Consider the following 12,662-nt stretch of genomic DNA (forward strand, 5'->3'; position numbering starts at 1 on the left):
GGACCATGGCACTCGTATATCTAGATGACGTAATTGTCTATGGAAGCACATTTGATGAACACCTCCAAAGACTCACATCAGTATTGGATGCGCTCTCCTCTGCCAATCTGCGCCTGAAACCGGAAAAGTGTTACTTTGGGTATAAAGAGGTAACCTACCTTGGACACGTTGTATCGAAAAGAGGGATTACACCAGATCCTGTCAAGCTTCAAGCCTTCGCAGAGTATCCTGTTCCAACATCGTTAAAGGAAGTAAAAAGTTTCCAGGGATTCGCATCATATTTCCGCCGATTCATTTCTGACTATGCGCGCCGTGCGGCTCCAATGACCCGTCTGCTACGCAAGAATGTACCCTGGCGATGGACAGCAGAGGAACAAGCTTCCTTTGAAGACCTGAAGAGTGCCTTGTTGAGTGCTCCAATTCTCGCCCACTTTGACCCTGCTAAGGCGACCTATCTCCACACAGATGCCAGTGGAGAGGGACTCGGTGCTGTTTTGCTGCAACAAGATGACGACGACACGCAACGTGTTGTTTCATACGCAAGTCGCCGTCTGACGGACGCAGAACAGCGGTATCATTCTTCAGAACTTGAGTGTCTTGCACTAGTCTGGTCAGTGCAACACTTCCGGCCGTATCTCTACGGGCGACACTTCACTGTTGTGACCGATAACTCAGCCTTGACATGGCTCCAAAGCAAGAAAGATCTAACGGCCAAACTAGCTCGTTGGTCGATTTTACTTCAAGAACATAACTTCACAATTGTTCATCGGAGTGGCAAAGAACACCAAGATGCAGACTTTCTATCTCGTCATCCGATGAAGGACATGCCGGATTCTCCTGACCACGATGCTTGCTTTTGTGCGTCTACATTTAATTTGAACGCAGGCCAGGAACAAGATTGTGAAATCCAGGACATCGTGTCTCGACTTCAAACGACTGACGTACCACCCACGACTAATCGCCTACGTAAAGCGTACCAGATTCGTGCCGGGTTACTTTGCCATCGCAGTTCCAGCACTAAACATTGGGTGCCAGTTGTCCCTTCTTCACTACGCGGAGCGGTACTGCATCTTTGTCACGATGACCCTACGGCGGGGCATCTAGGCCGTGACAAAACTTTCCAGATGATATTAGAAAGGTACTGGTGATCTGGGCTTCGAAAGGACGTGGCAAGCTACGTAGCCTCTTGCTCACAATGTCAGCAACGCAAGTCACCAAATACAAGCAAGCCATGTGAACTTCACCCCATACCACCACCTGAGGCTCCATTCGAGGTGTGGGGGATCGACCATCTCGGGCCTTTTCCACGTACATCAGACGGCAACCGCTACATTCTAGTGGCGGTAGATCATCTTACCAAATGGGTAGAGTTATGCCCCGTGGCCAGTACCTCAACCGAAGAAGTCGTGCGGTTCCTTAGAACCCAGCTTCTCCTGCGACACGGAGTGCCACGGATGATCATAACTGATCGAGGTACAGCTTTTACCTCTGCCGTGTTTTCAGAAGAGCTAGCCTCTCAAGGCATAACTCATGCTAAAGCAGCTCCCTACCGACCGCAGACGAACGGGTTGGTTGAGCGAGCTAACAGAACAATTGCTGGAATTCTTTATTCGTACGTAAATGTCAAACACACTGATTGGGACACATTTGTTCCTTTTGCCGCGTTCGCGATGAATACTGTGAAGCAGTCAAGCACCACTTATACACCATTTCAACTTGTTCATGGTAGAACGGCGGTGCTTCCTCAAGAATGCTCATCATCTGTAGCGTGGCGGAATAGGGGAGATGATTTTGCTGACAATAACTTTCAGCACCGCCTAGATGACGCACGAAAACGAGCAAGAATGGCTATATTACATTCCCAACAGCGTGCGGCATCTCGATACAGCGCTCCTGGCTCAACGCCATGTCTATCTCCGGGTGACTTGGTCCTGGTTCGGAGGGAACAGCGAAAGAAAGGTCGAGCACAGAAGCTTCTGCCTAGGTATAGGGGTCCCTGTGAAGTCACTAAGAAAATTGGACCACTAACCTATGAAGTTCGAGATTGGGGAACTTCACGGAAGACCAAGACATTTTCAGCGCATGTGCATCACCTGAAAATGTACATCCCACGCACAAGTGCGCCTCCTTCTTCTCCGGGTCAGTGAATTGTGGGAACCAAAGGGCCGATGAATTGCTTTTTGTGCTGTGGTAACTTTTACGGGGGAGGGGGAGAGTGTTAGAGGCCGACGAAGAGGAGGACGAGGAGTAGAATGGTGCCCTAAAGAACGTTAAGTGGCATTCCGTCAGCCGGAACTGAAGTTGACTCCAGTGAGCCTGTAACAATATATATATATATATATATATACTTCAGCGTTTGTTTAGGCACTAGCTCCTGCAATTTTGTAATTTATTTAATAAGGCATACATAGAGAGATGCGGGAACACGGATCAGTCTCTTAGACAACGCCGCCATACTTCACACAATACACAGCGTGGCGACCAAACAATCGCACCATCACGGCGGGTAGTTTTATGTGCATTCTGTTCGTACGACTCGCGTTTACAATCTAGGAATATTCGGAAGACACCGCGCTCATTGTTGGTGCATTCCGCCGGCACGCCAGAAAGCGTGATCTCAGCGGTTCTTAGAAAGCAGGCTCTCTTGCATTTTCATTTAGTATCCAAAATTATGTGCGCATTGAAAGGCCCAATAATATTGCATATAATGCTTCCTAAAAGGTTTCAGTTGCGCTCAGACCAGGGAGTAGGAAAGTCAACGAAGTAAATATGGGCTTGAAGGGTGCTCTCGTGATTGCCTTGTTGTTCATGATGATTGCAAGTACACTCGCAGCAGAGTAAGTCGTCACTTACATTACTTGATAAACTATTTTCACTAATATAAAAAAGTAAAATAGCGCGGTGTCCACACTTATAAAATACGAGTTGAGGCAAAAAAAAATGCTTTGGAGCAAAGGTTAATATAGCCTGCAAATTATATTTGTGAAAGGGCTTATTACGTTCGGTACTAATGCGAGTTTTAATAGTTTCTGAAAAAAAAATTAAGCAATATAATCAAGGGCTCGTTTATGGGCCCCTTTCCTCTCGTCGTCTGATATATTGATGTGCCCTCACTAATTAAATATATTTTGCGGAGCCAAAATTTATTTTTTGTTTCAGTAAAACGCAATTGGGAAGAATAAGCAAGAAAAAGAAACCTAATGGCATTTAGCGTTTCTCGCATCTGCACTTCTTTATGAACATCTCCGACGCAAAATTAAACGATTAAAATGCGTATTCGCCACGGAGCACTAGCAGGGAAGTAAGTCTTAATTTGCGTTTTTCTTATTTGTGCAGGTACTGTTTGGGTTATCCTGTGAGTATTTTACTTTATGAGTCGTTGTACAGACTCATTGAGGTTTGTTTTTCCGTTAAACGAAAATATGTTTGTGCCATTCGTGCGGCCTTGGTGTGACTGGGCCTTAGTTAAAGATACTATCTGCCACCTCGGTAGTTATCTAGAAAATAATTTGGGTTGCGTGTATGCTTATACAGCCTAGAACTTGGCCTGCCTCAACGGGCGAAACTAAAAAAAAAAAAAAAAAATTGACTCCACTCTAAGGGGTCATCCATAAAGGTCTTATTAGACACCAGTGCACAGGTTCATAAATTATTTTTGAAAAAAGCAAAGGCGGGACTTTCTTCAAGTGGAAATGATGGCATATCACAGTGACACCTAAATAAGGCTTTAGGTGACTTGCCGGTTTATGTAATATATAAAACAAAAATATTATGTTGTGTTGAATGGAACCACACTGTTGATGAACCAATTATTATTAGGAAATGTGGTAAGGGCTGTGTATTTGTAAAACCAGTGCCTTAAACTGTTTAAAGGGAAACTAACGCGGTTTTGTAGTTAACTAAACACACTTAAATACACTTCATTTGACCTTGAGGTTCACCAATGCCGAGATTATATTTCTGTTTTTTAATTTTGTGCATGGAGGCTGCAGAAAAACTTGTTCAAAGTACCGGCTTTCCCGCAGCGTTACGTCATCAAAGAAATTTCCAAAATCTCCGCTCTAGCGCATCTCAGCGACTCTCAAAGCTCTGCACGCTCACACCTGCTATTCTCAAAAAATTCGAAGAAAGACGTCACGACTGGTGTCAGTGCGAGAGAATATAAATTGCAAATCTGCAATTGCACGCGCTGCCCACACGAGCGACACGGGCTTAGTGACCGAAAGACCCCAATATGACGTAACGACTCGTCGAAGGTTTTTCCCGTTTTCTCGCGTTTAGTTGCATCTTTGGGAAAACGAACGTGATATTCAGATTCACGAGATAAAAATACTTTAGAATTCACCTCTAACTCGTTTTTTTTTTCTTTTCAGTAACATCTTTAGCTTCCTTTTAATGCCACTAACGAAAGGTGCGCCATGAGAAAGGCACTTGATGAGTTAATGATAGCGGCGAAAGTTACCCCCAAATACACTACTAAAATTCAGGTTAAGAATTGAAATTTCGCTTATATATTTCTAATATATGAATATTCCTCCGCTTTTTCAGTGCATTCACCACCTCATGTGCAAAGGTGCTAATTGCAACTGCTATTGGGACCTTGCTACACTTTTCAAAGGAAAATGCACCTACGATAAGGAATGATGCAAATAAAGCGTGAAATAAACGTTTTCACCTCAGGAATTGCTTGGCTCTTTCACCTTTCAAGTTCATTTTAATAACGCGCAATAAATTAGGCCTTAAAACATAATAACCTGTTGCAGAAAACAACAAACCATGACAATGCTTCTTCCATTGTTTCGAGTCTCTTTATCATGACATCTATTTTGTCTTTTTTTTTCAAAGTAGCACGTGTACGTTTAGTGCCCTCATGTTTCCACTCGTCAGTTTCATCATCGCTGAGTAGGTCTTTACTATAAGCTTTACTATGTGCCCTCTTTCTTGTAGTACCTGTACATAATGACTTAGAACTTACTATATTCTGGTGTGCGTGGCAATGCACCATATGTAACGCGTTATCGAGCTCTTTTAGCGTAATTATGTTTTCCTTTATATTTCATACAATTACATTGCGCGACTATGAGTATGTTTTATGTATGCCCCTCTGGGCATTACATAAAATAGGTAAATAAATAAATCAATAAATATTGACATTTTGTATAGATTTGGGCTTAGGTGATTTCGTTCCAGTTTATTTGAATCACTGCCAGTTGTCAAGTGGGCGAAATATGGGTTCGGTTGCGGGTTTTTCTCAGCGTAAACTGTTTCAAACCGGTTAATAAATGAACTTTTGATAATGGCCGTCCGTGCACAGTCTGCGGTTTTCATTGACCGCGCGCTACATGAAGTAGCTGAAATTAAAGATGATGCCTAATGTCTACCTGACATCAAAGTAACATAATAAAATCAGGAAGAAATGCCTAGCTTTTGTCACATCAAAGGTGAGCTTCACTCAATCAGTCCGATTCCGCGCATGCCTTTGCTGCTCAAGTTCGGGACATACTCCTAATTTTGTGTAAAACCTTTTTTTTTTTCCAAATTCACGGTCAAGGCTCTTGGAAACACACATTATTTCTCTATAAAAAAAAGAAGACGTGTTTAGGAGAAATATATTTAAATAAAATGCGGGCATGAAGTTTAAGACCCCTTATAAATGGGACTTGTTCTAACACTGGAATATTTACACTGAAATAATTTAGCAGCTAGACATCCTAGAAATATGTTTGTGTGGTTGTTGTTTACAGAAATAAAGCTTGACTTTTTTAACATGATCGAAACGAATGTGATGTCAGTGAATGCACAACAACGGTGGCAAAACCTGTCCCGGTTTCGCAGTGGCGTACACAGGAGAGCTGATCCGGAAGGGGGGAGAGGAAGGGAGGGGCGGGTCTGGGGTATTTATGACACTAGTATTTAAGGAGGGGAAAAAGTCGTTGCTGACGCCCTTTGTGGTTCACGGTTACGTTCAAGCAAGTGCAGGAACATATTAGATTCACAAAGTTTCCAAATTTAGGCATGAAACTGTTCAGCTTCGTTGTACACCGAGCTTATACTTTGAATAAGTCATTCTATAGGTGTGGACTGTAAGCGGAGAAATGCAATCATCAAGCTCGAACTGTTGTTGGTAGAACCTGACGTCTGTACAAACAGGACACGTCCATTCATTGCCTTCTAAATTTTCTCGCTACCCAATTTTTTTTTCCCCGGATTCCTAGAACTAGCATAATCTCATTAATAGAGTATACTGCCAGTGGAGCCAAATCTGCCTGAGCATCGAAGTATTATCAGTGTATTGGTGAGTTTTCATATTCAGTTTTATCTCCTCCGCTGTTCTCTCCGCTACGCTCTCCGCCACAAAGACGCCTTTAGACACGCATTGAGCGCCGCTCCCCCCATTTCGTTTCACGGAAATCCAAGTACAGCCGTATCTATGATCTGATATGGAGTCACTCAAGCGGCGCCAAAAGTGTATCATAATGGCGCTCCTCGTCTTTGGGCGTCTGTTATCACATGTCTAAACGTTTCACGTACGGGGGAAAAAAAAGCGCAGGATCACGCATGCCATTATTTTGCGCACAAGAGGCTGGAATGTTATGCACCAATTTTAGGCCGTGCCTTCGAGAGGAGATTGCCCTGGTAGATAGAGTAACTGAGTGATCAACACACTTCACAGTAAACAAGTATTCCGCCATCTTGTTGCTTAAAATCATTTTTGCCAGTAAACTGAAGTTAACCTTAAAGTGCTGGAAGCTCGTTTCCGTCCTCCAGAAATAATAAAACATATTGCGATGAAACAAAATAATATCACCTGAGCTTCTCGATAGCGTGTCTAGGGCCCTGGAAGTATCATTCTTCAATCGTTCGCCGGTATACCACCTGCTGTGCACTAGGCAACCAAATGGCGGCACCAAGATTATCGTTATATTATCGGAGTGTCGCTACTTTAAGCATAGCCTATTTTTTGACTCAAGCGAAGTTCTAAGCGAAAGGGCTTGGATAGTGAAAAAGTCCCCGCCAACCAAGAATATCCTCCTGAAAAGATAGTAGAGCCACAACAGGAATTAGCTCGTGACGGAGGTTCTTGGTTCTCCTTATCCACTTGTGAAAACAAATGATAATCCTTTGTTCTCAGGATGAGAAGCCGAAGAATAGTAGGCTTTTGTCAGCGAAGTTACCTTTGTTTATAAAAATTGGCTGCAGAAATCTCTATTGCTGGTTGTCTATGTATTGCGATCGAATTCCCCATGACATTCACAACGCAGCTCACTGTGAATACGACAAGGCATATTTTGAGTAAACAGTGTATTTTATGAATGTCCTACGAAGTAATCTTTGACGTAATCGCGACTCCAGCGCGCCACTTAAAAGTTGAGTGGTTGTTTTGGTTCTGTGTGTTCCTCTAAACTCCTTCCACTTTCTAATCTTTTAATATGGAACCTGTTTGCCCACCATCACTGCGGCTTCCTGTATATGTCTTGCCTGCTTGTGTGTAATCGGTTAATATTCAAGTTGTTTCACCCCCATCATTGATTATGTGCCAAATAACTCAACTAATACCATCACCTGCTTCGTAGCTTGGGCGCAACTGTGAATGTATGCGATGTACTGCCGCTCCGTGTATCTGCTTGCGCCGCAACCATGATTGATTGCTTTGTAGCTTGGACACAAATATGAATGTGTGCGCACTGCCGCGCCGTGAATCCGCGGTGCAGGTTCATCCGCGTGCTAAGATGACGTCGAGGACGACGTCAAAGACGACGTCTAGGATATCAAGTGAAGAGAAAACGCATAAATAAATCAACCTTTAGGACGACCTCTGGGGCGATCTCAAGGACGACCTCTCGGACGACCTCTAGGACGACGTCCAGGACGACGTCTAGAACGACCTTTAGGGACGTCTCTAAAATGACCTCTAGGACGACCTTAAGGACGTCGTCAAGGACGACGCCCTAGACGACGTATTGAACAATATCAGGTCAACCTCTAGGGCGATTTCAAGGACGGCCTGTAGGACGACCTCAAGAACGATGTCAGGACGACGTTGAAGACGACGTCTAGAGCGAACTCTAGGGAGATCCCTAGCACGACCTCAAGGACGACATACTAGACCACGTCATGAACGATTTCAAGTCAAATTCCAGGGCGATTTCAAGGACGGCCTGTAGGACCACCTCAAGAACGATGTCAGGACGACGTTGAAGACGACGTCTAGAACGAACTCTAGGGAGATCCCTAGCACGACCTCAAGGACGACATACTAGACCACGTCATGAACGATTTCAAGTCAAATTCCAGGGCGATTTCAAGGACGGCCTGTAGGACGACCTCAAGAGCGATGTCAGGACGACGTTGAAGACGACGTCTAGAACGAACTCTAGGGAGATCCCTAGCACGACCTCAAGGACGACATACTAGACCACGTCATGAACGATTTCAAGTCAAATTCCAGGGCGATTTCAAGGACGGCCTGTAGGACCACCTCAAGAACGATGTCAGGACGACGTTGAAGACGACGTCTAGAACGAACTCTAGGGAGATCCCTAGCACGACCTCAAGGACGACATACTAGACCACGTCATGAACGATTTCAAGTCAAATTCCAGGGCGATTTCAAGGACGGCCTGTAGGACCACCTCAAGAACGATGTCAGGACGACGTTGAAGACGACGTCTAGAACCAACTCTAGGGGGATCCCTATCACGACCTCAAGGACGACATACTAGACCACGTCATGAACGATTTCAGGTCAAATTCCAGGGCGATTTCAAGGACGGCCTGTAGGACCACCTCAAGAACGATGTCAGGACGACGTTGAGGACGACGTCTAGAACCAACTCCAGGGAGATCCCTAGCACGACCTCAAGGACGACATGCTAGACCACGTCATGAACGATTTCAGGTCAAATTCCAGGGCGATTTCAAGAATGGCCTGTCGGACGACCTCAAAAACGACATCTAGGACGACTTCGATGACGACGTCTAGAACGACCTCTAGAGAGATCTCAAGTACGACATTGAAAACAACGTCCTAGACGACGTCTTGAACGATATCACGTCAACCTACAGGGCGATTTCAAGAACAACCTGTAGGACGACCTATAAAATTACGTCTAGGACGACATCTAAAGCGACATGTTGAGTGACCTCAAGGACGACCTCTAAGACGGCTTCAAGAATGACGTCTTCAGGCCCGTTCACACTCTTGCGACCTCTTAAACCTGGGTTCCTTGAAACTCCGTCGGCGACGGAGTTATCTGCAGACAATAACAACCTGATTCTGCAGGGGTTCCACGGCCGAGGAAAGTACGCCTACAAGGACAAGCCTCCCCCGGACAAGCCATCGTCTGCTGCAGAACGAGGAGGGAAGCAACTGGTCACAGCAAGTGACAGCGACAGCACCCACGCCAACGACAGAGGCGGCACCAAGGACCCGTTTACAAAAGAGGCAGACACGGCATCGGCAGCCGGCGACGGAGTTATCTGCAGACAATAACAACCTGACTCTGCAGGTAGGAACTTTTTCATTACCTAAATTAAACACTCAACTCCCGTCGCCGGCTGCCGACTGTTGATTGCCTATTACTGAATACCGATTGAGGTGTCACAGAAATGCCGAAAGACGACGATACCGACGACTTATGCTTGCACTGTAAAACTTCCATAAGAAAAGAAGACAGTGTATTAGAATGTAACGAATGTCACTCCAAGTACCACTTAGGACCTTGCTCAGGAGTAACCGAAATCGCCCTCCGAGGGAAGAGACCGGGATTTAAAGAATTATGGAAGTGTCAAACTTGTAAGGGGGCAAGATTAAGACTTCAGAGCACACCTGAAGGCGGACAGCCCAGTCACGAAAAGCTGGATGTGCAGCAACAGCTGACTCAGATAATGAGCATGTTGAGCGTGCTCGCACCACTCAAACAGCAAGTCGATGAGTTAGTTACAATGAAACAAACTGGGATGGACATAGAGAAGTCTGTGCAATCAATGTCGGACAGCTATGGTGAGCTACTTAAGAAAGTAAAAGACCATGACAGTGAGATCAAAGATCTAAAAAAGAGGGTCAGTGAACTTGAAAACGAAAAAAAGAATGACGAAACGAATCAACTAAAAATGAGATAAACAAGCTGGAACAATACGGACGTAGAAATAACCTCGAAGTACATGGACTGGCCGAATCTCTGAACGAAAACCTACTAGAAAAGCTGAACAAAATCGCCGACCAGATAGAAGTGCCCAGACTAACCACAGATAACGTAGAAGCAGTTCACCGCAACCCCACTAAAACAAAGAAGACACCCATGGTGATTGTACGCTTTATCAACCGAAACGATCGAGATGCGTGGCTTAAAAATAAACAGAAACTGAGGAGTGGAGCAGAAGTAGATAACGTCTATCTAGAAGAAAACTTGACCGCTTCAAACCGAAAGTTGTTCTTTGATGTCAGAACAAAAGCAAAACACCTCGGGTACAAGTTTATCTGGCATAAAGAAGGATGCTCGTATGTGCGAAAACGAGAAGGCGACCCGACTCTAAGAATCGAGAATGAAAGTGACCTTGCAAAAATTAAATAGGGAAGTACATTCACCATAGTAGACATGAAAAGGAAACAAACGTGTCTTTCTTTTGAAAAATGGTGGGATAGAATAAACGCTACTGTTAACGAGTTTTGCTTTGTTCTTCTACACACCAATGTGCGCAGTCTTAAAAAACATTTTAATGAAATAAGCAGTATGATAGACCCTTATCTGGACAATTTAGACGTAATTGTATTATCAGAAACAAATATTTCATCTGATGAAGAAGCCTTGTTCTCTCTAGATAATTTTGAAACATTTTCGCATAATAGAGACGGGAGAGAGGAGGAGGTGTCATGATCATGATAAATCAAAAATGGAAAATAACCAAATGCGAAAAAGTAAACTTTTGCTCAACGGAGGAACTACACATTGAAATAGAATACCACAGAAGAAAAAAACTTCTATATTAGGATTATATCGAGCACCTCAGGGTAATGTAAACACATTTTAGATGATATCAATAAATGGCTAAACGACAACAAAGACACAGACTTAATAGTTGTAGGGGATATTAATCTTGACATCACAAAACCTAGTTTAATGATAAATAATTACCTAGATGATATGGCACAAGCGGGACTGGAATCAATGATATATGAATTCACAAGAGAAGAGATATTAGGCGAGAAACTAACACAGTCATGTATAGATCGTATGCACGTGCGGTCGAAGGAAGGAAAACCCGAAGGACAAGTAATTTCTGAAAAAGTGGCTGACCATTATTTTGTGGCAGTAACTATTCCAGATCTTATTCAAAACAGTAATAAAATTGTTGAAGGCTCATTTATAAATAATAAGATAGTCGATAAACATATCCAAGAAATCGACTGGAACGTTCTCGCCGAAGAACAAAACCCAGAAAAATTATACGATAATATTGTTAAAATATTCAATGATATTTATACAAAGTCAACTCAAAGATGCAGTACGAAAAAACGTAAACAACAGAATCAATGGATAACTAAAGAAATTGATGACCTGAACAAAGAAAAAAAGAAAGCTTGGCAACTACTGAAAAGATTTCCTAATAATAAGAAGTACAAAGAAAATAACAAAATAATTAGGAATAAAGTTACAGCATTAATAAGATTAACAAAAAGAAATTATTACTCGAACAAATTCTCTGAGACAAAAGATACAGCAGAATGCTGGTCCTTGGTAAACCAACTGTTACAACGAAAAAAGAAAAAAAACGATTGAAGACACTATTCAAACAAACTTCGGTCCTGAACATGACTTAGGGATACTAGCAAATAGTTTTAATACAGAATATGTGCAGTCAATTGAAACTTTATGTTGTACGACAACGGAAAGACAACCAAATCAAATAAGAAATAATGATTCAATATTTTTCCCCGATATGGATGACAATGATCTAATTGAAATTGTAAAGCAATTAAAGACTAATAAGGCAACAGGGTTTGATCAAATTAGGGCTAGAGATATTAAATACCATATCACTATAATGAAACCTGTCATATTACAGTTGTACAATCGTATATTTTCTAGCGGCATCATCCCAAAAAAGCTTAAAATATCCGTTGTTCGGCCTATATACAAGAGAGGTGAGAAAAATAAATTCCTAAATTATAGACGAGTTTGTATCCTTTCTGTGATAAACTATATAATGGAAAAATATATTAATAAAGTTCTTATGTGCTATATCGCTAAATATAACCTACTAACACACAATATGGATTCAGGGAACATATAGGAACCAGTGACCTTCTAGAAGACTTTTTTGACTATGTAAATGAAAACATCGACCCCGGTAATTATATTCTAGCCTTATTCATAGATTTTACGAGGGCTTTCGAAACAATCAATCATGATATCTTAATGAATAAACTATATAGTATTGGAATTCGAGGGAAAACGTATGATTTATTTCGGAATTATCTTGCTGATCGATTTCAGGTAGTACGTTTAGGCGCAAAATATAGTAAGGAAATTAAGGTAAAACAAGGAGTACCACAAGGTACAGTCCTCGGTCCACTACTCTTTAATATATATGTTAACGAGATAGGACAGGTTAGCTTAAAAAGTAAGCTCCTTCAATTTGCAGATGACACGGTAATTGTA

General features: G+C 42.7%; 1 pseudogene; it reads left to right on the top strand.

Moving 5' to 3' along the window:
• The first annotated feature begins 10,121 nt into the window (after window positions 1-10,121).
• LOC120842759 lies at window positions 10,122-10,877 on the top strand (annotated as a pseudogene).
• The last annotated feature ends 1,785 nt before the right edge of the window (window positions 10,878-12,662 follow it).

Source organism: Ixodes scapularis, unplaced genomic scaffold, assembly GCF_016920785.2.
Source record: "Ixodes scapularis isolate PalLabHiFi unplaced genomic scaffold, ASM1692078v2 PGA_scaffold1__304_contigs__length_218370807, whole genome shotgun sequence".
In the NCBI taxonomy this organism is placed as follows: Eukaryota; Metazoa; Arthropoda; class Arachnida; order Ixodida; family Ixodidae; genus Ixodes; species Ixodes scapularis.